The following is a 26505-nucleotide window of genomic DNA, read 5'->3' as shown; positions in this document are numbered from 1 at the left end:
CGGATAATATTGGGGGCATTAGTGGTTAGGGTAACTAGAATACCAAAACCCAAAGTAAGTTGGCAAATCAAAATTGCAGCCTCATAACAACTAAGAAGGGAATGGCATGTGATGGAACAAAATTAAGAGCCTTGTATACCAATGCAAGAAGTCTAGCTAATAAAATAGGAGAACTGGAGCTGCTAATGTACGGCTAATTGGCGGCAGGGCTGGGAAATGCTGTTATAATGGGGGATTTTAATTATCCGGATCTAGACTGGGCAGAAGGAAACTTGCATTTGTCTAAGGCTCGTCATTTCCTAAATGTTTTGCAGGATAATTTCATGGGCCAGTTGGTGAACGCACCAACAAGAGAACACATTACTAGACCTACTGATTACAAACCATACAGACCTGATCGCAGATGTGGAAATATGGGGCAACTTAGGAAACAGTCACTATAGGTCAATTAGATTCAGTATAAATCACAGAAATAAGAAGCACAGAGGTAACACGAGGACACTGCACTTCAAAAGAGCCAACTTCCCTAAACTGCGCTCTTTGGTAGATGATATTAAATTGGATAACATCCAGGGGTGTCTGAATACATTTTGACCTAAATGTATGACTAAATTGAGTTTATTGTATTATTTTTATTTTTCAGTCTTTTTTTTTTTATATCGCCAAAAAAATAAAATAAAATAGGTGACCAAATACCACCAAAAGAAAGCTCTATTTGTGAGAAAAAAAAACGGAAGAAAATTGTGTTTGGGTACAGCATTGCATAACCGCGCAATTACCAGTTAAAGCAGCGCAGTGCCAATTTGTAAAAAATGCTCTGGTCAGGAAGGGGGTAAAAACCTTCTGGGGCTGAAGTGTTAAAAGGAGCTTGGGTGATAGCTAGACCATTGTTCCTAATTTTTATGGGCAGTTTATGGCTTGGAATTGTACCAGCTGATTGGAGAAAATATTCTTTGGCTTATGTTTTTGGTCATTGTCATGCTGGAAGACCCATCAACGACCCATTTTTAGTGCCCTTGGCTGAGGGAAGGAGGCTCTCATCCAAGATTTGATGGTACATGGCGCCGTCCATTGTTTCTTTTGATGCTGTAAAGTTGTCCTGTCCCCTTATCAGAAAAACACCCCCAAAGCTGCGCAAATACAGAAAGTATTGCAACGACCGCAATTTTATTCTCTAGGGTGTTACAGAAAAAATGTGTAATGTTTGGGGGTTCTAAGTAATTTTCTAGCAAAAAAACTGTTTTTAACTTGTAAGCAAGAAATCTCAAAGGGGCTCAGTCCTTACATGCTGACCGGCCCATAGCCGAAAGATGGCTACAGCGTGGTTGGCTTATTCTGGAAGGGCGTCCATGGCCTTACAGAATCTTGCTCCCACGCGCCCCCTGGGGCACGCACCTGGCGCATCATGGTAAACAGTCGATTATCGCAGGCCGTTTACCACGTGATCGCTCCGTCAAATGATGGAGCGATCACTTGTAAACTGCCGTCACATCATGACGCCGGTTCCTCCCTCCCCTCTCTGTACCGATCAGTACAGTGAAAGGGGCAGTGATTGCAGCAGCGCTGTGGGCTGAATGTGAAGTGCCCACAGCGCTGCTTAGTGACAACACTCTGCCCACACTCTGCCACACTCAGAATAATTGTCATTCAAAGTGTGAGGGCACCAAAAGCTGAAAATTGGTCTGGTTAGGAAGGGGGTTTAAGTGCCCAGTGGTTAAAGTGGTGTTCCACAGAAAAAAAAAATCATTAAAATTCCTAAAAAAATAAAATAAAAAAACACTTTGAATTTTTATTTTTTTTAACTCGCCTCTAAATGCCTGTTGCTAGGGGGTCCCTCGTAGTCTGCCTCCTTCAGTGCCTGGACTGGTGATATCACTTCCCCTTCGGCACAGGAAGGGCTCAGCTCTGCCCCCCCCCCTCCTGTCAGTCATCTGGGACACGTGACCAGTCCAAGATGACTGCCGGGTGCCCACAGTTGCAATGCCGCCGAGCGGAGGGGGGGATGAGCGGAGCTTCGAACCGCCCGCATCTGGAAACTCCTCTTTTAAGTGGTTAAAATGCAAATCAATTTATAACTTTTTTTATTTTTTTTTTATTTTATGTTTTCTGGATATTTGTGTTATTCCATCTCTCACTGTTAAAATGAACCTACCCTTAAAATTATAGACTGATCATTTCTTTAACAGTCGGAAAATGTACAAAATCAGCAGGGGATCAAATACTTCTTTCCTCTCACTGTATATATCACCAACTGCCACACATATTGCGCAAAAAAAAAAACATGGCCTGTAATGCCTCCCAAGGAGTTGTCTTCACATAAAATTCCATTTAAGCATGCTGTAAAGGCATAATCTCCATGTTGCTAATAATTTTGCCAGGACTCTGCTGCAAACTTGAATGCCTGCTCAACAATTGCACAAAATAGCTGCTTGAAATGGAAATATGCCATTGAAAGAAACACTTTATGTATATATTATACACACGTGGTACAAGCAGCAGACTTGTACAGTGATAACACAACTCCAAAATCAATAGCCGTTTGTACAAATATCAATAAAACCTTCCTTCATATAAGCGCCCAATTTTATACAAAAAAAAAGTCACCTTTAACCATATAGTGGACCGACTACATAAGTTGGTCCACTATAAGGTTAAGCCCAGGTTCACACTGAGCTGCGGGAATGAAGCCGTGCGAGTTCAGCTAAACTCCCACAATTTCACTCCCGCGTGTCAGTCCCGATTTTGGCGGCAATTTTTTTTTTTTAAATTGTAATTTTTATTGAAATTGAAAAGAGAACAATGATACATAAACAAAAGTAAGCAAATAAACATTTAGGTTTGCATATAATACATAGAGTAATTGGAAAAAAGATATAAGAAAAATGAAAAATTATACAAAACGGTCACATCGCTACCAATACAGCAAAAACCTGAATCGTGATCTATATTTCACAACAAAAACCTAAGCAAAAGAAGGTGTGTGTCTAAAAAGAGGACAGTGGGGGCGTGGCCTGGACCGGCATGGCGTGAGGAGCATTGTGTGTGAGCTCCGCTGGACTGATATCCGCTTATCTCTATCCTGAGGCTATTTCTGCTTTAATTTGTGTTGCTACGGACCCCTGAGCATCCCGGACCCACAGGGGACATGTCTCCTTCCAAAGCTAAGCTGGAAGCGGCGGCTAAACTGGCTAAATTCCGCCACGCGGAGAAGGGCAATATGGCCGCGGATGGCGTCTCTCCCCCCTCCTCCTCCTCCACGCCTGACCCTGATGCTAGAGTCTTGGAAGCTATCCTGGACTGTAAGAGTGCTCTCATGGGGAAAATAGAAGAGGTAAAGGTGGATGTGTCTCTCCTCCGGCAGGATATGCAGAAGCTGCGGGAGAGGGTGACCGAGACGGAGACCCGAATTGGCCGCGTGGAAGACGAGCTGCCCCCGCTCCAGACAGCCACCAAGCGATTGCAGCACCAGCTCTCCACGGTCCTGGCAAAACAGGACGATATGGAGAACCGCTTAAGGAGGTGCAATCTACGCTTCGTCGGTTTACCCGAGGGGGAGGAGGGCAACGATCCCTCCGCGTTTCTTGAACAACTGCTGATCACCTCCTTTGGCCGTGCGGAGTTCTCCTCGTCCTTTGCGGTGGAAAGGGCCCATCGCATGCCTGCAAAACCTCCCCCGCAGGGGGCTCCCCCTAGAACCATCATTGCGAAACTTCTGAACTTTCGGGACCGGGACGCGATCCTGAGACTGGTGAGATTGAAGGGCAACATCCCCTACCACAACACTGAGCTCAAGGTCTTTCCGGATTTCTCGGCCGAGGCTCAAAAGAAGAGGGCACTCTTCACTGAAGCTAAGCGCCAACTGCGCATACATCACTATTCTTATGCCATGCTTTTTCCGGCCCGGCTCCGAGTTGCGGGAGAGGACAGGGCTCATTTCTTTGATACCCCGGAGGCGGTGCTTGGGTGGCTGGAGAGCAGGGCGGCACCGGCGCAAGAGGTAGCCTGAGCACCCGTGGTATCACTGGGCATCGTGGCAGCCAGTCTGATGGGGAAACGGGGGTACGAGACAGTTTGGATCCTTTTTCCCAGACTATAACGGCGGCCTGTCCCCTGGCAAGGTACTGTACTTTTTACCACCCCGTCGGCCACGGTAGGCACGGTGACCTAGTCTGGATATTTTCCGTGCCGTTGGACAGGTGGCCTCCCCCCCCCCGATCCTATTCTACACCCCTGTTGTGCCCCCCCCACCCTTCCCCTATCCTGCACTGTAATGGCCGCCGTTTTCCAGACTTGTTCGTGTCATTGCTACGGATGTTAAGCCATTTACATGCCTATTGAACGATCTGTGTCCTTACAGCGGGCTCTGACCCATTATGGCACCCCGGACAGATACGGGACGACGGCCTCCATGTTGTATCCCGCTGCTATATGACCATCCGCGGATGCACCCTGGGGCCATGCTCCTCATGGTATTGTTCGTTCTTCAGAGATTAACCGTCACACTAGGTCTATTTTCTAATGGGACCTCTACAAGGTTCCGTGAGCCGCAGGACTGCGTGCTCATGTTTCAAGCTTGGTTTCCCTGGGCCGGTCGGTGTCGGCCCCTGACCTTGGCCCTTTGGCTGGGACGGGGCCGCGCCGAACGACCCGGTGTATGTTATACTGTATGTTTTTTTTATGTTCAGTTCTGTAGTTTTTAAATGGTGGTGTTTATTATGCCTGCTTATGACAATTGAATGCTGGTCAGTTTACATGTGCGACAGTGGGCTGGGTAATCTGTTAGCCCTTTCTATGTTGTGGGAGGGGGTACTGGCTTCTCTCTCATTGTAAATTTTTGTGCACCCTGCAATGAGTAGCCTGAAATGCCTTACTTGGAATGTTAGGGGGATCAGGGCAAAGCAGAAACGCAGTGCAGTTCTGACCTATCTTAAAGCTCAGAGGGCAGATATAGTGGTCCTGGTTGAAACCCATCTTACTGGTCACCTGATGCTGACGCTTAAGAAACCCTGGGTGGGCTGGGTGTACCAGGCCCCGTTCTCTGCTAACTCCCGGGGAGTGGCGTTGCTAGTGTCCAAGTCTGTACAATTTTTACTTATCCTGCTTAAATCAGATCCTAAGGGGAGGTTTCTTTTTCTACATGCCCGGCTTAACAGTAAAGACCTTCTCCTTCTGGCTATATACATACCCCCTCCCTTCCAGTTCGCTGTTTTAAACGAGGGCCTGGCGTTTATGTCCCAATTCCCCACTGTCCCAGGGGTGTGGCTGGTGGACTTCAACAATGTTGCACATAGGGATCTAGACAGACTTACGTTGACTCCCCCACCCGCGCCACCGCCTGGGCTTACGAGGTTTGGTAGGTTCTTCCTGGAGCTTGCCCTGGTGGATTCCTGGCGATATAGATTCCCTACGGGCAGGCAATACTCCTGTTTTTTGGCGTCGCACTCTACTATGTCTCGGATCGATTTTATTTTTATTTCCCGCTCCCTCCTCCCTTATTTGGGTGAGGTAGGGTTCAATCCACAAGTACTTTCGGACCATGCCCCGTACTGGGTCGTGTTGCGCCTCCCGGGCCCTCCAAAATCCTATTCTTGGAAATTGAATCCTTTTTGGCTGGGAGTGACCCCTGGGCTGGAGGACGCGGGGTCGGAATGGGAACTATTTAATGCGAATCGCGATACGGCCCCCTTTGCAATGGTCTGGGACTCGTTTAAAGCTCATGCTCGACTGTTCATGGCCCAACAAATCTCACAATATCGCAGGTCATCTGCTAGGGCATTGCTTCAGGCGGAGCACCAACTGTCTGTCGCTGAACAGGAGTTTGTTAGAGACCCGTCCCCGAGTAAGGCTGACCTTCTCAGGCTGCAATCGAGGGTGGTGAACGGCTTGCATTTTGAGAAAGCAGAACGAAATATATTCCATATTAAGCAGAGGGTGTATGAGTGCGGGGAACGGGCTAGTCGCTTGTTGGCTTACCTGGCGCATATGGACCAGAAGCCCCCCACAGTGGTCTCCCTACGTGGCTCTGATGGGATGTTGATCTCTGACCCTGACGCGGTAGCTGAGGAGTTCAGGGCATTTTATGCCTCGTTGTACTCCTCGGTGGCCACTGATGCTGGGGACGGGGTGGATGGGCTTCTTGGAACTCTTGATTTGCCCTCGCTTACGCCAACTCAGGTAGCATTGCTGGAGGCCCCTATTACCACTGACAATATTGCAGAGGCGATGTCCCAATTGAACCTGTCCAAAGCCCCTGGGTCGGATGGGCTCCCTCTCGAATTTTATCTTAAATATGCGGACACCCTGACCCCTAAGCTACAAGAGCTGTTTTCTCACATATTTGAGTCGGAAACTCTTCCTCCCTCAATGTGTGAGGCTTACATAGTCCTTATCCCCAAACCCGGGAAAGATCTGTAACTCCCCGAGTCTTATAGGCCTATTTCCCTGCTTCAGTTAGACATCAAGATCCTGGCCAAGGTCCTGGCTATCCGCCTGAATACGGTTATTCTCGACCTTATCCATCTGGACCAGACGGGATTTATGCCGTCCAAAAACACGGCTTACAATTTGCGGAGGCTCCACATGAACCTGCAGGCGCAACACGACCTGGTGGGGGCTAGAGCGGCTTCGGACCCCGCTTTATTAAAGGGATTTGCCTTTTGTATAGCGGTCCTTGTGCCAGGATCTTGGTTAATGGGCGGGTGTCGCCCCCTTTCCCTCTCTCTCGGGGTACTAGGCAGGGCTGCCCCCTATCCCCACTGTTCTATGCTATAGCAGTAGAACCGCTTGCGGCGGCCCTTAGGGGGCATCCCGGTATCACGGGGCTTGAATGTGGCAGCCTGGAGGAGAGGATCAGCCTGTATGCAGATGATATGTTGCTGTATTTGGCGGATACAGGCCCCTCCCTCCGGGCAGCTCTTGAGACGAATCAGCTATTCGGAGCACACTCAGGGCTTAACATCAACTGGGAGAAATCCCAAATTTTGCCCATTGATCTGTGTGCCCCCTCTGAGACTGAGGCCTCTACTCCCCTCCTACGGGTTAGCAAGATAAAGTACCTGGGCATCTCTGTCACCAGGTCCCCAGAGGACTACATAAGGCTAAATATAGATCCCCTGGTAGCCACCATGAAAGCCAAAATCAAGACGTGGGCTAAACTCCCATTGGGCATTATGGGCCGAATAAACCTGGTGAAAATGGTTATTCTACCAGGGTTTCTATATGCGTTCTGGCACTCCCCTGTTTATCTGCCCTTGAGGCTGTTTAAATCCATGGAAGCCCTGCTAAACTCCTTTTGTTTGGGGCTTGCAGCGGCACAAAATTTTTTGTGGCGGGCATTGAGGTGCCCTGGGGATCTGGGAGGGGCGGCCCTGCCAGATTTTGCCCTGTATTACATGGCGGCCCAGGTGTCCCACTTATACCACTTGGACAAACAAGACAAAGACAGGTATTTGACATTTATTTGCCCTAAGCGTAGATATACGATCACCCATCCCTTTCAACTGCTATTTAGAGACCGTGCCTCGGCGGAGTTTCAGGGGAATCGCAAAGGACTACTATACGCACACTGCAGGATTTGGGAGGTGGTCAGGAAAAGGCTGACAATTCCTGAGACCCACTCCCACACCCCGCTTTGGGATAACCCCGGCCTGAGCGAACTGCGGCTGCTTCCTGACTACTCGATATGGCTCACGCATGGGATTAAATATCTCTCTGACCTATATCGAGGACAGGTGCTGAAATAGTTTCAGGAGCTTAAGGAACAATTTGCTCTCCCGAATTCCATGCACTACAGATACCTCCAGCTTCGCCATGCTCTTCAGGCACAATTTGTGCAATCCCCACCCAGGATACATAGTCTGGAGGTAGTGGATATGCTCTTGGGGCAAGACCCACGCAAATTGATTTCAAGTATATATACCCTTCTGATTAGACCCCCAGCGATTGCATTGACAGAGGACCTTAGAGGGAGGTGGGTGGAAGATGTGGGGGAGCTTGAGGATGACGAATGGGAAGAAGCCCTGGACAATGGTAAAGTCTCACCCAAACCCTCGGATCGTTTCACACACCTGAATATTCTACATAGAACTTACTTGACACCGAAACGCATTGCCAAATATAAACCTACAGTCCCCTTTGCCCCAGGTGCGGCAGCTCACAAAGCACCTTCTTTCATATCCTGTGGTCTTGCCCGGTGATCCAGCGCTACTGGTCTCACATTGTCAGATTTATTCATGACAGAATGGGATCGCCTCTGACGCTATGCCCCAAACAATGCCTCCTGGGGGTCTTTCCCAATCCGGACTCGGACAAATACCACAAGATATTTTTGCACGATTCTCTATTTATGGCTAGGCTACTGGTGGCAAGAAAGTGGCTGCAAGCTCAGCCCCCCACGCCTCAGGAGTGGGTGGCTGCGATTAATAATGTACTCCCATATAAGAAAGAACTTTATGCCCACAGGGGTTGTCAGTCTAAATATACCAAAGTCTGGGACGCATGGTTGAATGATGCCGCCACATGCAATGAGCTTCCCTCATAGGAGCTAGGTGATCCAGAATAACTGACCCAGAGAGGGTCGGGACTGCACTGCGAAAACGATGGCACAATATTGTGCATTTTATTTGTAGAGCTAGATCTCCCCCCGCTGTAATGCTGTCCTAGCTTAAATTTGTAGGCTTGCTTCCCATGATATCTTTTAGTTTTCCTTTATATTACTTGCGTTGATATGTTGGGGACCTGTGCTCCCCCTGCCATGCAACATGTATTTTTCTTATTTTTTCTTCAATGCTACAGAATGCTGTCATACTGTCTGTACTAAACATTGTCTGTACATCCTTTTTCTTTGTTTTCAATAAACCACCACGTTATTTGTAAAAAAGAGGACAGTGAATTAGACCCCTTTCACACCAGGGCGTTTTGCAGGCACTATAGCATTAGAAATAGCGCCTGCAATCCGCCCTAAAGAAGCTGCACCATTGTGTGTAGTGTGAAAGCCCTCGGGCTTTCACACTACAGCGGTGCCCTGGCAGGACGTCAGGAAAAAGTCCTGCCAGCGGCTGCTTTGGAGCGGTGAAGGAGAGGTGTGTTTACCGCTCCTCCTCCGCTGCTCCCCATTGAAATCAATGGGGCAGCGCTGTAATACCGCCGGCAAAACGCTGCTATTGCGGCATATTGCCGGCGGTTTTAACCCTTTCTCGGCCACTAGCGGGAGGTTAAAGCGCCCCACTAGCGTCCGAAATGCGCCGCAAATCTGGCGGTAAAGCGCTGCTAACAATAGCAGCGTTTTACCGCCCACGCTATGGGCGGTGTGGTGTGAAAGGGGTCTTAAGGTAATAACAAGTAAAGGGCTATCTGGCAGATGGATAAATAGCTTTAGGTATGTGATATTCCAGTGGAAGAGATGGAACAGGTACCATGATTAAGGTCTGAATGATCCCAAAGATTCCAGATTTTAGAAAATTGTGGAAGGGTATCATGTATTATTGCGGTGAGGCGTTCCATTCGACATATTTGTTCCAGCGCCTGTAGGACCTGAGAGAGGGAGGGTGGAGTAGAAGAGAGCCACCACTATAATAATAGCCCTTTTTGCAGCAAGTAAAATAAAAGTAGCCAGGTTTTAGGCATGTTTGGAGAGTCCAGGGATCGGTAGGCTTAGTAGAAAATGTATAGGGTTCAATGGAAGGGAGATATTGAACAGATCTTGGATAAAGGTCTGAATAACCAACTAAAATGGGCGTATCAAGGGGCATTCCCAAAAAATTTGAAAATGGGAGCCTGTCTCCCTGGAGTCTGGTATGGTCCTCGAGCACACAAAAGTTTGAACGGGGTAGGCTTGTCAAGGCTTAAAGTTGGGGAATTAGAGGCAAAATAGTGTCTGATTTGCAGATATGAATAGAATAGCTGTTTAGGGATCTGGTGTTTCTTTTGCAGTTCTTCAAATGATAGAAGCTTTCTGGTAAAGGGGGTGTATAATGTTTTGAAGCTGGAATATACTTGCCTGCGTCCATGGAAGCATTCTTTCGTATGATAAACTTTCAGGAATATCGGGGTTGAACAGTACGTTTAACAGCGGAGGACATGGAGAGGCAAGGGAAAACTGTTGTGAGCATTTCTTCCATATGTCAAGGGAGAATAGCAATGGGCCTAGACCTATGCTTCTGAGTTGACACATGGAAGAGCTTAAATCTGTCCAAATCATAGCACAAATGTCTACTGGCCTAGTGATACTCCTCTAAATCTCTGCCCGGAAGATAGTACTTGCCATTCTGGATGACCAAGTGACAATTGTTTTAAGATGTGCAGCAAAATGCATTTGCCGGTAACTGTTATGTGCATTTTATGTCTACATATGTCCTTAGGTGTTTCTTTCCATGTTGCAACTAACTCTATTGTTAGCAATATCTGTTTTAATTATAATTTACTGATAGGCAAGTTGGGGCCCCTCCCTGGCCCCCTATTGAGCCGTGTTGTGTCTGGGCCTCCGCCCTTTGACCTGCATGTTCACTGGCCTGACTGCCCCAACGCGACATGGCTTTGAAACTGGTCTCCTATAACGTAAAGGGCCTGAACTCCGTCAGGAAGAGATGGCTGGCCTTGAGGGAGTTTAGGGCCTCCGGCGCGGATGTGATATTAGTCCAAGAGACGCACTTCTGAGCCGGGGGCTCCTTTAGATTCGCATCTAAACATTTTCCTGGTGTCTTATGTGGCATCGGATCCCTCGGGTAAAGCTGGAGTAGCAATTTTAATTAAAAACTCATGTCCTCTCCAGGTTAGGTCATCTCAAGTGGATCCTCATGGTCCTTATATTATATTGCAGGGATCCTATCTCACTAACCCTATGACGATCATGAACGTCTACGCCCTCAATTCAGGTCAGGTGAAATTTCTCACAGATGCCTTGGCGCGTCTGCATAAGTTTTCTTCTCCCTTTACAGTTCTAGGGGGGGACTTTAATGCTGTGCTCTCTCCCGCCCGGGACAGACGATCTCTATTTAATCTCCCTCCACCCCCGGCCTCTCACACCCTGGCTACCTCCTTTAGGAAACTTATTCGTACACACCACTTGTTCGACGCTTGACGGCTGAAACATCCCTCGGGTAGGCAATACTCATTTTACTCCCCTCCTCACAAGATGTTCTCTCGACTGGATTATTTTTTTATTACGGCCCCCTTGATATCTCACGCAGTGTCGTCTGACCTGGGTGCGATAACCTGGTCGGACCATGCCCCCTTGACTCTAGATTTATGCCTCTCTGCTGCTTTCCCCAGGAAATGTCACTGGAGACTCAACGAGTCCCTGCTCAAGCACCCTGAAACCAATGCTAAACTCGAGGCGGCCCTGACCGAATATTTTCTCCTGAACAAAGGCTCCGTGCCCAGCCCATCCACCCTCTGGGAGGCTCACAAGGCCTTCTTCCGGAGGCAATGTATTGCCCTCGGTTCTCGAAGGAAAAAAGATGCGGCTCTCTTGAAAACTTCTTTGCTCCTAGAGCTTCACAGAGCAGAAAGGGCTCTGCTGCGCTCCCCTACGGTGGATCGGCTGCGCACGGTCACTGGCCTGCGGAACCGTATAAAATCCCTAGACATGTCTCACATAGACAAATCAATCCTGTGGGCTAAACAAAAGTTCTATGAGTACTCGAATAAGCCCCACAGGATGCTGGTTTCTAGACTTAACCCTAGGCCTTATCACGCCTTCCCAGACCACACTAAACTCCCTGACGGGTCCCCCACTTTCTGCCCCCAGACAATGACCCAGGTGTTTGGCGACTTCTATAACAAACTCTATAATTGCCTAACCCCCGCACAACATCCTACATTTGATATGGCTGCTTTTGAGGAGTTCATGTCGGGCCTGAAGCTCCCCCAGTTGTCAGATTCGGATCTGTATATACTAAACGCGCCCGTTACAGAGGATGAGGTGGACAACACCGTTAAGGCTCTCCCCTCCCACAAAGCTCCAGGTCCGGATGGCCTCCCATACTCCTATTACAAACACTTCCTCCCCATCCTGTCGCCTCATCTAGTGACCCTGTAGAACTCGCTACTTCTAGGTAAGTCCCCTCACCAACATTTTCTTCACTCCTTCATCACGGTCATACCTAAACAGGACAAGGACTCGACCCTACCAGACAACTACAGACCTATAGCCCTTTTAAATTCAGACTACAAATTATTTACAAAAATCCTCGCCAACCGTTTATCCCAATTCCTGACGAAGCTCATAGACAGAGACCAGATGGGCTTCGTTCCTACCAGACATGCGGGTGACAACACCCGGCGAACTATAGATCTAATTGACATGCTGAACAGGGTTCGACGCCCCGCCCTGATTCTCAGTCTGGACGCCCAAAAGGCGTTTGACAGGTTAAGCTGGCCCTACATGTTCGCAACCCTCACTAGATTTGGCTTACGGGAACCCTTTCTCTCCGCACTACAATCCCTATACTCCAACCCCTCTTCCCAGGTCCGACTAGTGTCCTTCACCTCCCATTCATTCCCTATGACAAACGGGACGAGACAGGGTTACCCTCTCTCCCCGCTCCTCTTTATACTCTGCCTAGAACCCCTGGCAGAGGCTATCAGATCTCACCCTGATATCAAGGGGGTACCCATGCGGCAAAGGGAGTGTAAATTATCCATATTTGCGGATGACGTCCTCCTTACTCTGACCAGTCTCCACATTTCCCTCCCTTCCCTGCACACCCTACTCACTCAATTCAGTTCCCTATCAGGCTATAAGGTCAACACGGCAAAGAGGGAGGCCCTCCCCTCCATGTTCCCCCGGAGGAACTTCTGCATCTGCAAAATTCATTCCCCTACCGATGGTACACAACGTCCCTCAAATATCTTGGGGTTCAGCTAACGACTTCCTACTCCTCCCTTTACCCAACCAATTACATCCCTTTGTTTAAGTCTATCAACAGTATGTTATCTCGATGGACCTCCCTTCCTCTGTCCTGGATAGGCCGAATTAATGTGCTAAAAATGTCCATCATGCCAAAACGGTTATATTATTTTGAAACCCTACCTGTCCCCATCCCGATGTCACAGATTAAGTTGCTTAAGCGCTGGTTCTTGAAATTTATTTGGAATGGCAGGGCCCATAGAGTGGCCGGTTCGATGGTTTTTTTCCCCCCAAGGATCAGGGGGGCATGGGTGCCCCAGACGTCTACAAATACTATCTGGCATCTCATATGCGCCCGATAGTGTATTGGTCTTGCCTGAGACCTCCGAATCGCTGGACGGAGATTGAGATGGGTTCCCTATATCCGACCCATCCTTGCTCCTTGGTGTGGTCGCCGGGGACAATGGGGGACCCCGGGCTTCTGGATCTCTGCCTGGGTCCCATGTTGTTCACGCTTAGACTGTGGCGTTCCTGCTCTTCCAAATTTGCATTGTCATCACCCTGTCCCCCCCTCTCTAATGTGCTGTTTAATCCTTTAGTTCCTGACAGTCTATCGCATGTTCGTTTGTTTCCCTGGGCTAAAGAGGGGCTGTTCCAACTCCGCCACTTTGTTCACCCTGTCGCGCGTAAACTTAAACCGTTTTCAGCCCTCCAAACTGACAGTCAACTCCCAAACCACATGCGGTATTCGTACCTCCAGATAACTCACTACTTTTCAACTCTTTCCCCCTCTCTCTCCCTCACCACACCGACGCCTTTTGAGCTGCTCTGCTCCCAGGGCCCCTACCAAGCAAAGCTTATCTCTAGTATTTACCATATACTAGAGGTCCTCTCTCACTGCCCTATCCCACTCCTACATGGACAAATGGACGCAGCTCCTTAATCAACAAATCACTCTCCCGCAACGGTCCAGAATTTGGTCCTCCACCTCTAAAATTTCCAGATGCGTGGCACAGAGAGAGACAGCATATAAGTCCTACTGTTCTGGTATAGGACCCCTGAGGTTATTCATCGGTATGATCCCTCTCTTTCTCCCATGTGCTGGAGGTGTGGGAGGACCAAGGGAACACATTATCATATCTTTTGGCAATGTGCTCTAATTACTCCTTTCTGGTCCATGGTATCTCACATGCTCCAGCAGATTTTTGACACCCCCATTCCATTGGATCCTGTCCACCTTCTCCTGGGCCTTCCCTTCCCGGAGTTGGGGAAGGCAGCTAATAAATTAGCCTCCTATGTGCTGCTTGCTGCTAAAAGAGCTATCCCCTCTAATTGGTTGTCTACTCAGCCCCTAACCCAGACTCAGCTGATACAAACCATCAAGGACATACGCAGGATGGAACATTTGACGGCTATGGTGGAAGATGGGACCGACCGGTTTGGCGTAATTTGGGCCCCCTGGGATACCTCGATCTTTGGGCTCCCACAGGTGCCCTTGGTACCCCTAGCCACCGGTCTGTGTCCATCTCCTAGTGTTCCCTGACCTTCTCGATGCCCAATGTTTTGTATCTTGTCGGTACTTTAAGTCTTTTTCTGCTGGCCCAATGGCCACTCGAAGCTTACGTTATCTCTTGAGGAACTTTATAGTGGTATGTAGCCCTCTTTTGTCAGATATTAGTCATGTTATTGAAGCACCAGTTCAAGACCCCAACCTCTGCATTACGATATATACGATGTCTCTCAGTCTTTCTTTTTATTTTAATATTGTTTTACGTAATACTTTTCTGTTGTTTTGTTCCTTTTATGCATTTTGTTTTGCTTTGTTTTCTTTTAGTTATTTATTTTTATTCTTTGACTGCTACTGTATATCTGTAGTCACCATGAGGTTATATCAGTCTCTCCAATATGGTATGCTCCAGACTTTCTTTGTCTATTGTCAGTTCTGTATCTTTTCATATTCTGTAAAAAATTCTCTCAATAAAAATTACAATTTAAAAATAAAAAAATAAAATAAAAATGTGCAGCAAAGTAATATTAAGGTCTGGGGTCCCTAATCCACCTCGCAACTTGGGGGCTAGCATTACCGAGCTTGCGATCCTATGTGTACAGTAAAGGTATCTGCACCCACTTCCGTATACTTACGCCACTTCCTGCAGGTCCCCCACTGTCTGCTGGGAAACACACGGATCTCAGACAGCGGGGACCATCTTTATTGCGCAGCGCGACTCGCGTATGTGCAGTAGGGAACCGGGAAATGAAGCCGTATGATTCCCATACCCAAGATGGCGGCGGCAGCACCCGAGAGACGATTGAGAGATCGGCTTCGGGTGCCGACATCGTGGGCGCGCTGGGCGGGTAAGTGTCCTTATTTTAAAAGTCAGCAGCTGCAGTATTTGTAGCTGCTGACTTAAAAAAAAAAACGGCGGAACTCCCGCTTCAAGCTGAAAATATTCCGTCAGGCCACTAGATAAGAGTTCTTTAGGTTCAGGGGAGCGGAGAAATGTTTCATTTAGTCTCTAGTGACCTGTTTTGGGAGAGGCAGAGGAGAGGTGAAAATCAAGCTGGACGGTGGAGTGATCCGACCATGTTATTGGGTTGATTTCAGAAGAAACCGTTGATGTCAGGAGGGGTGTGGCGATTAAAAATAAATAAAAATCTAGCCTAGAGTAAAGTTTGTGGGGGTGTGAAAAAGAATGTATATTGTTTTGTGGGTAAGGTGTTTAATCCTCCAAATATATCTAAAAGATTTTTGGTTCTTATTAGTCTACGAAATGACTTAGACAGGCGGTTGGCCCCGGGGGGGGGGGTGAGGTTGATGGAAATAATGTGTGTCTATCCTTATTGGTGGACATGGTCATGTTAGTCTCCTCCAATCACCATAAAGGGCTGGGAGAATTTGTCTACGGTGTCAAACATGGAGGACAAGAAGCTGATCTGGCCTGAGTTGGGAGCATAACCATTAACAATTGTGAGGGATTGAGTGAGAAAAGCACATTCTAGAAAGATAAACCTGCCCTGTCCAAGTGGGAGGATTTAACTCGTAGAGGACAGAGTCGGTTAATCAAAATAGCTACGCCTGCCTTTCCCAATGGATCTGAAGCCATAATAGAGGTCGGGAAGTGATTGCTAGCGAATTTGAGGGATTCCCCAGGACAGAAATGGGTCACTTGAACAAGAATTATGTCTGCTTTGGAAGCTTTAACCACTTCCCGACCGGCGCACGACGATGTACGTCGACAGAATGGCACGGGCAGGCATAAGGGCTTACATGTACGTCCTTGCCTTCCCGCGGGTCGGGGGCCCGATCTGGGGGTGTCATTAACATTTCACTGACACTCCCAGCAGTTCGCATAGGGCAGTGTGAACTGCCGCCGGGAGGCATGTGATGCGGGAACCCGCCGCGGATTCGTGGCGTTCCCGCATCGCTCCAGTGTGAACCCAGCCTAATAAGCGATCGTTTTTCTGATCGCTGTATTAGTGTCACAGGTGATGCTAGTTAGGCAGGTAGGTATTTAGGTTCGCCGCAGCTTTTTATAGCGCCAGGGACCCCCATACACTACCGCATAAAGCCCCCTGATTGCCCCCTAGTTAACCCTTTCACCAGTGATCACCATATAACTGTTACAGGTGACGCTGGTTGGTTAGTTATTTTTTTATAGTTTCAGGGCACCCGCCATTTATTACCTAGTCTCACTAGTGTACCCCTAAATTTAGGGGTGTCTACTTTCCAAAATGGGGTCATTTGGGGGGGGGGTTTGTGCCATCTTGGCATTTTATGGCCTTCAAAACTGTAATAGGTAGTGAGAAGTGAAATCAAAAATTTACGCCCTTAGAAAGCCTGAAGGCGGTGCTTGGTTTTCGGGGCCCCGTACGCGGCTAGGCTCCCAAAAAGTCCCACATATGTGGTATCCCCGTACTCAGGAGAAGCAGCAGAATTTATTTTGGGGTGTCATTTCACATATGCCCATGGCATGCGTGAGCAATATATCATTTAGTGACAACTTTGTGAAAAAAAAAAAAAAGTTTGTAATTTTCCCGCAACTTGTGGCAAAATATAAAATATTCCATGGACTCAAAATGCCTCTCAGCAAATAGCTTGGGGTGTCTACTTTCTAAAATGGGGTCATTTGTGGGGGTTTTGTGCCATCTTGGCATTTTATGGCCTTCAAAAACTGTAATACCGTGTTTCCCCGAAAGTAAGACAGTGTCTTACTTTCTTTTTATCCCCAAAAGCCCCACTATGTCTTACTTTCGGGGTATGTCTTATATTGGAAAAAAATTGTCGAATTTTTTGTTTTAACCATAAAATTAACATTTATTAACAACCTGAACAGTATTGTATTCACCACAAAACAGTTTTATAAAAGGAAGTGCCAAGAATGTCTTGTTACAACATTGCATAACATGTAAAACAAAGAAATATGGTAAGAACGAACAGTGGAATACTGGAGGATAAAACAGATTTATGTGTGATACAGTACCACCTGCTGTATTTAATCCAGTGTGACACCTGCTGATACCCACTGGGTTACATACAGCAGATGATACCCCAGTATACCAGTGTGTATGTTTTACTGATGTATGATTAATACTGTGTGCATTACCGTATTTTAAGCAGGAGGCGGCAGTGACAAGTGCAGGGGACGGCGTGGTGACGTATGGAGAGGGGGACGGCTCAGGCGTGGGCAGGAGGCGGCGCTCATTAAGTTCAGAGGGAAATGGCAGACGCGGCGACGTATGGAGAGGGGGACGGTGCGGACGTGGGCAGGAGGCGGCGCGCAGCTAGATGAGAGGGAGGCGGCAATACCCCCGTGTTTCCCCGAAAGTAAGACATATGTCTTACTTTCGGGGTACGGCTTATATTAGCCGACCCCTCTGAAACTCCCGATACGTCTTACAATCGGGGGTGTCTTACTATCGGGGAAACAGGGTAGGTAGTGAGAAGTGAAATCAAAAATTTACGCCCTTAGAAAGCCTGAAGGCGGTGCTTGGTTTTCGAGGCCCCGTACGCGGCTAGGCTCCCAAAAAGTCCCACATATGTGGTATCCCCGTACTCAGGAGAAGCAGCAGAATTTATTTTGGGGTGTCATTTCACATATGCCCATAGCATGTGTGAGCAATATATCATTTAGTGACAACTTTGTGTAAAAAAAAAAAAAAAAAATTTTTTTTTTGTCATTATTCAATCGCTTGAGGCAAAAAAATAAAATATTCAATGGGCTCAACATGCCACTTATCAATTTCCTTAGGGGGTCTACTTTCCAAAATGGGGTCATTTGGGGGGGTTTTGTACTGCCCTGCTATTTTAGCACCTCAAGAAATGAGATAGGCAGTCGTAAACTAAAAGCTGCGTAAATTCCAGAAAACGTACCTTAGTTTGTAGATGTGACAACTTTTGCGCAAACCAATAAATATACAATTATTGACTTTTTTTTTTTTTACCAAAGACGTGGCTGAATACATTTTGGCCTAAATGTATGACTAAAATTGAGTTTATTGGATTTTTCTAATAACAAAAAGTAGAAAATATCATTTTTTTTTTTTCAGGATTTGCGGTCTTTTTACGTTTATATCGCAAAAAATAAAAATCGCAGAGGCAATCAAATACCATCAAAAGAAAGCTCTATTTGTGGGAAGAAAAGGACGCAAATTTTGTTTGGGTACAACATTGCATGACCGCGCAATTACCAGTTAAAGCAGCGCAGTGCCAAATTGTAAAAAGACCTCTGGTCATTTACCAGCAAAATGGTCCGGTCTGAAAGTGGTTAAACTCCTTCAAAGCTAGCCATCTTTTTTTTTTTTTATGGAGTTTAAACCTTTAACATAAGTCAGGAATTTCAATGCCATAACAACTTAATTAGAAGAAAAAGCATTACATACTTCATACGGTATACAATAGGGGAGAGATGTCTTGGAACTCTGTAAAAAAAAAAAAAAAAAAAAAAAAAAAAAAAAGTACATGTTAAATATCAGAAAGATGCATAGTTACATGCAACAGTGGTAGCAGCGTGACTGAACGGTAATAACTTTTATAAAAATTAGCAGGTTCAGGTTGGGGAAAAGAGAACCTGAGGTCATACAAAAAAAGAAAAACTGAGTTCAAAATGAGAGTAAGTAGAAATTTTACGTCCATCAAGTAGAAACCTGGATGGCCGGACACAAGGACCAGGAGGTCTCCCATCACTCTTCGAAGCAAAAAAATTGCCAGTGATTTAGGATAAAAACAAAAAAACCATAACCTGTTAATAAAAATTGATCAAACCAGGGCAGCTGTGATATGTTCGGCCTCCCACCCCCTGGTCCAGGAGGTGCGTTAACCCATTAAAGGGTTGTTAACCACCCAAAAAAAAAAAAAAAATAATAAAAACAGTAACTGGGAGTCAAGTAAAATAGTGTACTCAGAGTAGTTGTTAAAGAGAACATTCAAGTCGGAAATCTTGAGGCATGGCATTTCTGGGGTGCAAAGTTTGACTTGAATGACTTCTGTCTCACCGGGGTCCAGATACAGCTCAGAGCCATCGGTGGTTTGGGTGTAGCTGGAAGAGGCAGAGGATCTTCGTCAGGGAGAGAAGGGATTCCCAAGTTGCGTAGGAAGGTGTCACTTTCTTGGAAATCCCGTAGAGAATATTGAATGCCTTCCTTGGATGCAGAAAGACGGAAGGGGAAACCCCAGCGGTAACTTATTTTGTAGGATTGAAGATGCAGAGTCAGTGGGTGAAGGTTCCTCCTTCTCATCAAAGTAATGGACGAGAGATCGCTGAATATTTGGATCTTGGATCCTTTGAATTCAATTCTGGATTGATTGCGAGTGGCTAGGGTTAGAGCTTCCTTACTGTCATAGTAATGAAATCAAACAATTACATCTCTTGGGTTGGCCCCTGTTGAGGGTTTCGGGGCAAGTGACCGGTGAGCTCTATCCAGATGCCAATCTATGTCAGATATTCGGGGCAACCATATTGAAAAGGCTTAAGAGATGGGCACGGAGATCTTTATCTTCCACAGCTTCAGGAATGCCTCTGAATCTTAGGTTTTGTCTGCGTTCTCTGTTTTCCAGGTCTTCCTGCTGAGCCTGTAGCTGAGTGATAGTGTATTTTTATGGTGGCATTGTCTTCCTCCAGTACCTGTACATACTGTACCATCTCATCAAATTTATATTAAAGGGAGTCAGTGCGTTCCTCAAGTTGGTCGATCTCCCCTCTCAATTCTTTAGCCACTTTTCCTACCTCCTATGCGATGTTATGGGTGATATCCTGGAATAAGGAGTGTAGTTTAGCATCTAGTACCTCCCACTGTCAGTGGGGGGGGGGGGGGGCGTCTGATGTAGGAGTGGGGGTAATGTCAAAAGGTTTAATAGTGTTCAGTTCAGATTGCTCCACTGTGGTCTGCGTGCCTTCGGGAACCCCAAAGGCCCTGGAAGGAGGTCTGCTTAAGAAGCGTTCCATCGCTTGAGAGGTCTGAGGTTTAATAGTTGTGGAGTAGTTGCGTCTTTGATCCCCAATTTTGCCCATGGGGTGCGCGTCCGCTATGAAAGGCTGAAGAGTTGACCCCCATGTATGTTGAAGCTTACAAAATAGTTAGTGGGGGTCTCAGAGATGGCAGGAGTCCGGGGCCCCAGTCTCACCTGTCTGTCATGTCTAGAAGCCGTGCATATCCAGCATTGTGCACTGTGTAAACAAGCGCACAGGAACTGGTGGAGTTCAAATTGCACTTGTGGCTATGGGGGGGGGGTAGGTGGGTCCCTGTAAATGCTTGATTCTGGTTCACTAGAGTGTCCCGCTAGATCAGCAAGCGTTCAGGACTTGTGCATTAGTTCTGAGAAGTGAGTACAGAAAACAGCAAATTGTAAGGCAGGCCTGTAGGAGATAGAGCAGATGCATCCTCACTGTTAGGTGTAGCAAGATGGCCATCAGGTATGTTATGAAGATGAGGCCTTGGGCATTCCAGGGGGTGTTAATAGCATGAAAGTCTCTTTATTGCAGACCTGAGTCACCCCCCTAGTGAGCTGGCTATTTTAAGTGAACAGGTGAATTAAACGGGAGTAGGAGGGAGGGGAAGGCATCGCTTAGGCCTAAGGTGTAGCAATATGGCCGCCGCTCACCTGAGTCCTGGAGAGACTGAGCCCAGCAGGCCTTCTCTGGTGTCCGTCTGGCAGCCTTTGCCCGTTCTTCCTGGCTTGGGAAGCCGTCGGAGGTGCTGTCAGGGAGGGTTGTTAAGTCCTGCAGAGCGCCACAGGCAAGCGCGGTGGTCGGATAGGCCACAAGATGGCGGCGGCTTGTCTGATGCTGAAGCCGGCTGCGGGCTGGGAAACTGCGTGGATGATCGTTTGGGGCACCCGATATCGGCGCGGGGTCATCCCAAATGTGCCAAGGATCACGGATGGGCATCCGGGAGGTGTTTGGTGGAGCGCTGGCCTTGGGTGGCAATGGATTTAGAAGAGGCTCAGCGGAGCTCCACAACGGCGCGTCTATCCTCCGCAACCGGCCACGCCCCCCCTTTGGCGGCAATTTTTACAGACTTCTGTGCGGGTTTATGCACAGATGTCCCTGCAAATCGCACCCCAAAATCACAAAGTAGTACAGAAACAACTTTTTGATATCGGTCCGGCCCTGCCAATGCGGTGTCGCATTGATTAGGATGGTGCGGTTGCCGCCGATTTGGCATGTCAAATGGCACACCAGTGTGAACCAGGGCTAAAGGTTAAACAGTTTTAAATTGTCAGATGCCAGTGGTATTGGCATGGGCCTGAATTGCATGCTTCAGCTGTAAAATATGAAAGAACATCCATGTAGCAACTGGTACCTGGGGTAACTTTTTAAAGCTAGTGAATCTGAATCTGCAATATACTGTTGCCCGTTTTATCTTTCAAGGGGTTTTTATTCTTATTTATATTTTTGTAAAAGAGCAGTATTCTGTTAAGGATGCTCTTCGAAAAACGTTTCCAGATTTAATTTTCAGGTATCAAGGATACCCAAGCTACATTCATATTGCTGGGAGTCAAGAATTCATACAACATAAAAATGTTCCTTAGCAAGAAACATACATTCCACATTAATAATTATGCTACCAAAATTAGTATGCGCTATAAATTGTCTCCAGCATAGTTACTGTTTCTTCTTGTCAGAGGCTGCCATTTTGCCGAAGCTCAGAGCCCCTGAGCATCAGTACATTTTTTAGGCTACAGGCAGATCGGCCTCTAGTGGCTCTGATTTTCGGCAGCATCTAATAATAGAGCAACTTAGCATGAACAGAGCAGAGTAAGCAAGTGTATTATTGAATTTTAATACGGCTAAGCACTTGTTGTTTTTACATAGCTACACCTGCAAAAGGCAACAGCCTGAAGTGATCTAGCAGGACTTTCTGACTAAAGTTCCACTTTAAGTAACATTTGTGGAGCCCTGTTAACATAGGGATGTAGGATTAGGGGATGGAGGGGTAGGAAGAATGTTTGTTTGTATCGCCATGGTGGTGTTGTCATGCTGTAGCCAATGTTCTTTTTAACGTCGCAAGCAAAGTTAGACCTCTCCTGGGGGCTTGTATTCAGCTGGGTAGTCCACGTTACAGTTTTTTTTACAGCACAACCCCCATCCAAAGGTTAAGCTCAAAATGCCAAATGGTTTTACACCTCAATAAAGATCTCAACCCTATAAATTCAAATTAGGTGAGGCAAAACAAAATAACCCAAATCAAGGCCATCCATCGGGAATTAAATACCAGAAGTCCAAGTACCAAACATACAGAATACAGGTAGAAATTTTAAGGCCATTACACTGATCAAAGAGCATTAAGACAAAATAATCAGAATTAAAGGAGTAGGGCTGAAACAACTACTTGACATTTATTATAAAATAATTGTCAACTATTTTCATTATCTTTTTTAGTTTGTCAGCTGCTTAGTTGACCTGCATACAGAATGCATTATTTGTTTACATATCAGGAAACAGGGCAGCACAGATATAGCTCAGTACACTCCGTACAAAAATTTCTTCATCAGTTTAGGCCAATATATATTCTTCTACATCCTTTTGGTAAAAAAAAAAAAAAAAAAAAAACGCAATAAGGGTATATTGATTGGTTTGTGCAAATGTTATAGCGTCTGCAAACTTTGGGAAAGATTTATGGCTTTTATTATTATTATTATTATTATTATTATTATTATTATTATTATTATTATTTATATATATAAAAATTCGTAGTTGCGACAGATCGTAAACTTTTCACTTATTTTTGGGACCATTGGCATTTATACAGTGATCAGTGCTATAAAAATGCACTGATTGCTGTGTAAATGTCACTGGCAGTGTAGGGGGCAACCAAGGGGTTAATTGTGTGTTCCCTCACTATGTTCTAACTGTATGGGGATAGGATTGACTAGGAGAGGAAACGTATCGTTTTTCCTACTTAGTAGGAACAAACGATATGGCTCCTCTCCTCTGACAGCACAGGGATTTTTGTGTAAACACACAATTCCCCCTGCTGGCACTCATGCAAGCGATTTGGCATTCCCTCTGGTGGCCAAAAAAGGGTAGGCCATACCCATACAGGATTTCACCCAGGAGAGCCATTGTGCCACAGTATATCTGAGTGACATGGTCGGGAACCGGTTAAGGTGGATGTAAACCTGAGAATTTTTTTATTTAATTTAGGCTTGTAACTTGTACAGTATAGGATTTCATATAATCTGTGCCCAGTCTTGCCATGAAGAGTTAATCCAGCTCTGAGCAATCCTCTTATCTTTTTTCAGTGAGATAAAAACAGACAAATACCAGTCAGTTCTCGCTGTGAGTGACAGGTGATTTACATATCTAATGCATAAGTCTTAGGCTTCATGCACACGAGATGCAGATGCAAACTCTGCTGGACACATGTTTTTAAAAGCTGAAACGGGCATTTAGAAACTCCAGTTTTGCCGTGATTTTTACAGTGATTTAGCTGCGTTTTATCGCGTTTGCATCTAGAAGTGTTTAGTTAAGCTAACATTATAGACCCTCCCCAGCTCAAAAAACAGTATTATTAACTATTTCAGCAACTTTGTGAGACCAGAATGAGTAGCAGCAGCTGTGAGAGCAGCAGTATGCTTGTATCCAGTGTGTCACTTGCCACGGCACCTGCCACATGTTGTGGATTGTTCACTTGCCACGTGACATGCCACGTCACTTGCCATGTCACCTGCCACAAGTTGTGGATTGTCCACTTGCCACGTCACTTGCCACATCACCTGCCACGTCACTTGCCATGTCATCTGCCACAAGTTGTGGATTGTCCACTTGCCACGTCACTTGCCATGTTACCTGCCATGTGACTTGCCACAAGTTGTGGATTGTCCACTTGCCACGTCACTTGCCACCTGCCATGTCACTTGCCACAAGTTGTGGATTGTCCACTTGCCACGTCACTTGCGACATTCACCTTCCACAAGTTGTGGATCGTCCACTTGCCACGTCACCTTCCATGTCACCTGCCACGTCACCTGCCACGTCACCTGCCACAAGTTGTGGATTGTCCACTTGCCACGTCACCTGCCAGAAGTTGTTGATTGTCCACTTGCCACGTCACCTGCCACAAGTTGTTGATTGTCCACTTGCCACGTCACCTGCCACGTCACCTGCCACAAGTTGTGGATTGTCCACTTGCCACGTCACCTGCCACAAGTTGTGGATTGTCCACTTGCCACGTCACTTGCCACGTCACCTGCCACAAGTTGTTGATTGTCCACTTGCCACGTCACCTGCCACAAGTTGTGGATTGTCCACTTGCCACGTCACCTGCCACGTCACCTCCCACAAGTTGTGGATTGTCCACTTGCCACGTCACCTGCCACAAGTTGTTGATTGTCCATTTGCCACGTCACCTGCCACAAGTTGTGGATTGTCCACTTGCCACGTCACCTGCCACAAGTTGTGGATTGTCCACTTGCCACGTCACCTGCCACAAGTTGATTGTCCATTTGCCACGTCACCTGCCACAAGTTGTGGATTGTCCACTTGCCACGTCACTTGCCACGTCACCTGCCACAAGTTGTTGATTGTCCACTTGCCACGTCACCTGCCACAAGTTGTGGATTGTCCACTTGCCACGTCACCTGCCACGTCACCTCCCACAAGTTGTGGATTGTCCACTTGCCACGTCACCTGCCACAAGTTGATTGTCCATTTGCCACGTCACCTGCCACAAGTTGTGGATTGTCCACTTGCCACGTCACCTGCCACGTCACCTGCCACAAGTTGTGGATTGTCCACTTGCCACGTCACCTGCCACAAGTTGTGGATTGTCCACTTGCCACGTCACCTGCCACAAGTTGATTGTCCATTTGCCACGTCACCTGCCACAAGTTGTGGATTGTCCACTTGCCACGTCACTTGCCACGTCACCTGCCACAAGTTGTTGATTGTCCACTTGCCACGTCACCTGCCACAAGTTGTGGATTGTCCACTTGCCACGTCACCTGCCACGTCACCTCCCACAAGTTGTGGATTGTCCATTTGCCACGTCACCTGCCACAAGTTGTGGATTGTCCACTTGCCACGTCACCTGCCACGTCACCTGCCACAAGTTGTGGATTGTCCACTTGCCACGTCACTTGCCACGTCACCTGCCACAAGTTGTTGATTGTCCACTTGCCACGTCACCTGCCACAAGTTGTGGATTGTCCACTTGCCACGTCACCTGCCACAAGTTGATTGTCCATTTGCCACGTCACCTGCCACAAGTTGTGGATTGTCCACTTGCCACGTCACTTGCCACGTCACCTGCCACAAGTTGTTGATTGTCCACTTGCCACGTCACCTGCCACAAGTTGTGGATTGTCCACTTGCCACGTCACCTGCCACGTCACCTCCCACAAGTTGTGGATTGTCCACTTGCCACGTCACCTGCCACAAGTTGTTGATTGTCCATTTGCCATGTCACCTGCCACAAGTTGTGGATTGTCCACTTGCCACGTCACCTGCCACGTCACCTGCCACAAGTTGTGGATTGTCCACTTGCCACGTCACCTGCCACAAGTTGATTGTCCATTTGCCACGTCACCTGCCACAAGTTGTGGATTGTCCACTTGCCACGTCACCTGCCATGTCACCTGCCACAAGTTGTGGATTGTCCACTTGCCACGTCACCTGCCACGTCACCTGCCACGCTACCTGCAGGCCTAAGGATACGTGCAGGAGGCATGTATATCCTTATAGATAACCACTGTGGCACGCATTTAGAAAGGATGAGAGTGGGTTTACATCCACTTTAAGGGGTGAGGGGGGGGAATAGGGGGCTGGAGAAAGGGGGGAATAGGGGGCGGGAGGGGGGGGGAAGGGGGAGATAGGGGAAGGGTGAATAGAGAGATGAGGAGGGGGGGAAGGGGGAGAGGGGGTAAATAGGGGGAGAATGATGAGAGAGTGGGGGAGGGCGGGGAGAGAGGGGGGGAGGGAGAGAGGGGAAGGGCGAAGAGAGAGACGGGGGAGAGAGGGGGCGGAGGGAAGGGGGGAAGGGAGAGAGGGGGTAGATAGGGGAATGGGGGTAGAGGGAGAGAGGAGGCAAGGGGGAGGGCCTAGAGAGGGAGGGGGGTAGAGAGAGAGGGGGAGATGGGGGGGGCAAAGAGAGAGACAGGGGAGATCTTAGAGTAGATTCAATATTTTGCTCCCTAACCATTTACTGGTAGCTGGTTATTT

At 47.3% G+C, this 26505-nt stretch overlaps 1 protein-coding gene across 1 annotated transcript in view; it reads left to right on the top strand.

Annotated features, from left to right (window-relative positions):
• The window catches only part of CCDC32 (coiled-coil domain containing 32), an 87918-nt gene that overhangs the window by 32200 nt on the left and 29213 nt on the right, over window positions 1-26505 (top strand). The gene's annotated exons all lie outside the window — the stretch shown is intronic.

The sequence above is a fragment of the Lithobates pipiens genome, unplaced genomic scaffold, assembly GCF_037356315.1.
Source record: "Lithobates pipiens isolate NorthernLeopardFrog02 unplaced genomic scaffold, aLitPip1_a1.2 Scaffold_30, whole genome shotgun sequence".
Taxonomy (NCBI): domain Eukaryota; kingdom Metazoa; phylum Chordata; class Amphibia; order Anura; family Ranidae; genus Lithobates; species Lithobates pipiens.
The sequence above is the reverse complement of the archived record's forward strand: the minus strand, read 5'-3'. Positions and strand labels throughout refer to the sequence as shown.